This window comes from Crocodylus porosus, unplaced genomic scaffold, assembly GCF_001723895.1.
Source record: "Crocodylus porosus isolate Cpor-Errol unplaced genomic scaffold, CroPor_comp1, whole genome shotgun sequence".
Lineage (NCBI taxonomy): Eukaryota > Metazoa > Chordata > Crocodylia > Crocodylidae > Crocodylus > Crocodylus porosus.
The window spans coordinates 83,227,532-83,233,380 of NW_017728943.1; the positions used below are offsets into that span (position 1 = coordinate 83,227,532).

General features: G+C 41.8%; 1 long non-coding RNA gene across 1 annotated transcript in view; it reads left to right on the plus strand.

Annotated features, from left to right (window-relative positions):
* The window catches only part of LOC109319255, an 8,374-nt gene extending 3,015 nt beyond the window's left edge, over positions 1–5,359 (plus strand). Inside the window, exons 2-3 of the long non-coding RNA XR_002103438.1 lie at positions 1,305–1,309; positions 5,347–5,359. This is a non-coding gene — a long non-coding RNA (uncharacterized LOC109319255). The remainder of the gene's footprint in view (positions 1–1,304; positions 1,310–5,346) is intronic.
* The last annotated feature ends 490 nt before the right edge of the window (positions 5,360–5,849 follow it).

The following is a 5,849-nucleotide window of genomic DNA, read 5'->3' on the forward strand; positions in this document are numbered from 1 at the left end:
TTGAACACCTTCAAGAGTAAATTGGATGCTTATCTTGCTGGGATCCTATGACCCCAGCTGACTTCCTGCCCTTCGGGCAGGGGGCTGGACTCGATGATCTCCCGAGGTCCCTTCCAGCCCTAATGTCTATGAAATCTATGAAATCTATGAACCTCAGTGGGCACATATACACAAGACACTACATCACCATAGCAATGCGCTATGGCAACGTAGTGTTGGGGAGCCCAAACTGTGATGCCACAGCTACATCGCTGTAGCAATGCATTCCCTCGCTATAGTGTGTTGCTTCAGCAACATAGCCGCTAAAAATAACCATGTGCCATCAATATGGCGCAGTAATGACTGTTACTTCCTAGAGGAAGTACTAAACGACAGCACAGTAGGGGCACATGTAGATGTGCCCAGTTTGTACTAAAACTGGAGCCCTAGAAAGTCCACATATTCAGAATCTGTCTGTAGACTAATTAGCAACTTTTTGCAGATTACAAACTTAAATATACTTGCATATTACAAATGTTAATAATATTACAGAAATTTCTATTCTCTCCTCCCCCCCCCCCATATGAATAAAGAAAAGAAACACACGAGCAACTTACAAGGCCTAGGGATCCGGCATATCAGAAGGCATACAATTAATTCATTCTTAAAAGGTAGCATTTTACAGGGAGAGAGATTCTTTGTTGCAAACAATGGGACCTTTTTGGTTAAGAACATGAATATGAATGACTCAAGTCATAAAGAAAAGTGACTTCTCTATTCATTTTGAGCCACTTTAATTATTCACAATTTCCTTCATTTCCTTTGTGAGGCTGTATAGTTGTCTTTGTCAATGAACAGTTGAGGATACTGAATTTGAAGATTCTCAACCAGCTATCAGACAGGAAAAAAAGTGGTTGTTTCAAAAGGCAGAGCTGTAATTTTCTAGGGGCGGGAAATCTATGAAAAACAATTTATTATGGGAGCTATTTGTTTCACTTGGGATAAAATGACTCCAATAGAGGGCCTCTTCAAGGCCTCTCCTGTTTAGCCCTAACGTAGACAAAAATTATTTGTCGTTTTATATTTGCCAACATCATTTACAATAAACTGGTGAAATTCTCAGTATCTACAGCATTCCCTTGTTTTTCTGTAGTACAGGACAAACCTTAAATAATTCTAATTCTGAAATTATCCAGTTGCATTATGTCACCAACTATGACATTTGAGAAGTTTTTAATGACTGTGATTGTACAGTTCTTTTTTTCCGTTTTACCTTGTGATTTTCAGGACATAGTCAGCCATGTTAGTCCGAAGTAAAGTAGAAGGCAGCGTAGATTTTCACCTTGTAACTTAACTAAATTAGAGATGTATGTAGCATTAGCTTTCTTGAGCTACAGTTCACTTCAGCAGAGGCTGTGAAAGGGCATGAACAAAGCAGTGCACAGAATGGAAAGAGTAATTAGTATGCAAGAGGTGAGGGAGAGGGAGAGGGGGACAGTACTGTGAGAGGCAAAGAACCCATAAAAACAAAGGAGTCACAAAACCTAATCCAGGTCTGGCAACCATTGATCTTAACCGTGACAGGTCACCCAGACCTTCAATGCATATATCTAGAAAAGCATTTTTAGAGGAGTGGAGGCTGTCCAGACCTTCCACATCCCTTAGGGGACTGAGACAGAATCCAAAAGCCAGAGTGAGGGCAGACAGTTGGTGCCTCCAAGGTTGTACTTGCAATAAGCACCTGGGAATTGAACCCCAGCCTCCTACATAGCAGACAAGGATTCTACCACTGAACCACAGGGGACTCCCTAATCTAACCATTGAGATAAGAATATGTAGCTCCTGTTTAAACCACACTCAACACAATACAGTCTGCAAATGATTTCTTGTTCCACAATTTCCTGTTCAAACCAAATTTTAAAGGTTTGCTGAGGTCAGCAATGGAGCACCCAGGGAGGTTAAAGTGCACTGCCACAGGCATTTGTGCCCTTCTAGAGCTGATGGCAGATCAATGTTCATCTGTGATATGCATGGGGCTGAGGCTAGCGTGTACTGCTTGCAGCATGTGGGTCAGGGCTAGGGCTGGGACCAGAGCTGGGGCTGGTGCTGGCACATGCTACATGTGGTATGCAGGATTGAGCCAGTGCACACGCTACTAGCAGCATGAGGGCTGGTTTAGGGCATGTGTTGCATGCAGTGCCCACCCTGGACTGCCTCTGCACACTGGACTTAGCACATGGGGACTGTCTGTGGGCCCTATCTAAACCACAAACTGGCTCTATGCCCCTTATGCAGCCCAGGGGGCCAGATGAATTTGAAACCCCAGCGTATGAGATGCAAATCTACCCTGCCTTCTGCTTGAGATCTTTACTATTGTGTGATTTTTTTTTTTAAACCTGGAAAACACTGGAATTCTAAATTTCTGGATAACCTGCTGAGTAACTTAGCTCTGCCTAGGAACTGACATTGGGAAGTGTCCTTTTCTGCTTGTCCATTTTTAATAGAAATTTTGTTCTGACAGGAATTAAATTGTGATTACAGGGTAGGTTACATGACAACTGAGTTAATTAATATAACATAAATAGGATTTCTGGGGAGAGTTCTGTTTCTTCCAGGTTTTATCAGTCATAAAGAAATGAAAATCCATATCCATAACTCATGTGTTGATTAGTCTCTTCATTGCTATTTGGAGTCTTGATCAATCTCTCATTTATTTACCTCAAATGTTCAACTATTCTAGTTGGCAGAAGCTCAGGACTTAGTTCTACCATATCCATGATCTTGATCTATGAGGGCTTCTGCTAATTTATGCATATTTCTTACAGGTTTTAAAAGAATAAGGAAGGAACTTTCTACTGTTCCATGAAAATATGTTTGTATAAACTACTTGAACTCAATTTTGCTTATAAACCAAAATATTTTGGCAAGTAATTTTCTTGAATACAGTTCTATTTAAATATTTCACTAACAAAATGTCAGAAATGCCCATAAATGTACTTGCCATCCAGCTGTTTCTAGTTAGTCAAATTATAAAGAAGAAAATCAATAAAGGAATTTAACCCAAGATGCTCAAAGGATGGCTCCTTGTGAAATAGAATATAGCTGCTTATGAGGCACAGAAGATTTCTAATCCCTCAAGGCAGACAGCAGTTGTCTTAATGTTCGGAAAGCTTTTAGCATGTACCATTATAAATTAATTAGCAGTAAGCCATTTTACATGCTTAAAAGGGACTAATATGACATTGAGTTAAACTCAAAATATATGGCAAATTTTCCATTAATCATATTGTGGGGAAGCAGCACAGAAGTACATTTTAAGATAGTAGGAGCCAACCTGTTTGGCAGGCATCCCACCAGGTAAGCCCTGCACCCTCCCCAAGTGCCACTCCAATCCTGTTCCCCTGCCTAATCTACTTTCTGCTCCCTGCCCTGTGCTCCTTGTCCAATCTGTTGTCTGCTTTCTGCTCCCTGCCTTATCTGCCACTGTGTTCCCTGCTCCCTCCTCACTTGTAGCACTTGCCACAGGTTAGACACCACTGTTTTAAGATACCTTTTCCTCCCCTTTGTAAATTTTTTGTCATTGACTACTTAAATGGGGCATTCAGTACCTTTTAGATTTAATTTTACATTATGGAAACAACTTCTTACCTCTGAAACGTGGTCCGTTTCTGGCAGGACTTATGCCAAACTACAACTTTCTAAAAAAAAGGAAAGCCCATATACAAAAGAGTCAAGTCAAACAAGTACTTCACTTATTTTATCTTTCCATGAGTCACAGTCTCTCCTTATCCAGAAACTGGGTCAGACCTCTGACACTTCAATCTCTGTGGCATAACAGCAACATACCTTTGCTGTTCCTCAAAGCTGAAGGATAGTTCAGCTTCTGTCCCAGCCAATGACAAAGGAAAAAACATTAGATACAACTGCCAACCACTTCTCTTTCCCCGTGGCAATTTTCTTTACTCTAGCGCAGAATCCTGGCTTGCCTTTTGCAGCTTCCATATGCCCTGGTCTGGCCAAAACAATGCCATCTCTTTCAAAGACTACTTTCTTTAAATTGTTTTCTTCACCTTTTGGTTGGAGAAATGCTATTCCTTCCATTTCCTTAAACTATTTAGTTCCTCTTGCACTGATGAAAATGAGTTGAACCTTTTTTCCCAGCATTCCTTGTTGTAAGGCCAGAATGCCTGTCATTTGGACTTAACAACGTGAATAGGGCAAAATTAGACAGACAGGCTATATGCAATGACCAGCACTGCCTGTTACATGCTACTTCTAATTTATTAGGGGATTCTTATCCTGTGAGGAATGAATACCCTTTGGGCATACTGGTTGATCTTATAAACAAATAATCTTTCACAATGTGCTAACAATTCTACAGAATGGTTATTTCCAGTGTGTGATTCCAAAAGAGACAATAAACACATTTCTTTTAAAATAAAACAATGATACATTTTTACTTTTAGAACTTAAGGCAGAAATTGAATCACAAAGGCATTTTTTTGTGTAAATGGGAAGAGATGAACAATGTAGGCTACATCATATTGGGGAATGCATCTTTGAAATATAAGAAAATGACATCTGAATGACTAACACAGGCCTAAATTGAGAAAATATGTTTATTTCCACATATAACTTTAAGATGAGAAGCTGAGTTGCTTAACATCTACATGAGATGCTTTACTGCGCAGTAAAGCTAATTACTGTGTAGTAAGCATCCAAGTCTACATGTGCAGACACGTACTGTGCAGTAACTGGTTCTAATCATGAGTAAATTTGCTACCTACTACTTACTGTGCAGTAGCACACATGTAGATACCAAATGTGCTCCTGGTCAGCCAGACAGCAGGGAACAGGAGATTGCTCCCTGCTACTGGGAACTGCCTGCTTTTGGGGCAGGCTCTGCCACTGAAGCCTGGGCAGGACCAATGTCCCCCTGCCCTGGCAGCATAGAGCTCCCAGCCCCAACTCCATGATCCGTATTTCCCAGCCTGCGCCTCATGGTCGCGGGACCCAGGATGGGCGATCCTTCTCTTCCAAGGCCAGCTCCATGGTCACGGGGCTGGAGCTGAGAGATTCTTCTCTCCTAGTGCTAGCTCTGTGATGAAAGAGCTGGTGCTGGGAGCAAAGGATCTCCCAGCACCAGACCCATGACTGTGAAGCTGGTCCCCACTCAAGCTCCAGCGGCGGAGCCCATCCCAGCAGCTGACAGCTCCCAGGGGCAGGGAGCAATGTCGCAGCCCCCACCAGGAGCCAGCTCTCTCTTGGCCCCTAGGCTAGCACTCAGGGAGAGTCTAGAGCTACCCCTGGCTGCTGCAGGGGCCCGTTGCAGAGCTGCAGGGAGTGGAAGCAGTCTGTTGCTAGGAGCAGCAAATCTGCTCCCATGTCTCTGGACATGTAGACACGTGCCCAGGAGAATTTACTCTCTAGCAGTTTACTCTTAAGTAAACTGCTTCTGGATTATTTGCACATTTACACATAGCCAGTTTGTGTGTATGGAATTAGTACTTGCATGGTATAAACTCTTATTTAAAATGCAGTAGAGAAAGCAGAAAGGTCCCAAGGTGGAGTTTTGATTTTTATATGACAGCATAATGACACATAAACTAAGCTCTCTGTTGTGTTCAAGATGGTCTTTCAATAGACTATAAGTCTGTTGAACCTTTGGAATGTTTTCATAGTTTCATTTTCCAGAACATCTCCAACAGTGTGAATAGTGTGCTGTAGGCATTTGTGACAGATGAATAATACTATCTTGACCTTCACTGGGAAGGGTTAAGCTACAAGGTAGCTTCAAGGATCTAAAAGGAGTTACATTTTAATATTTTAGCTGCCTGAGCCCATAATTTTAAGAGGGTTATAGACTTATG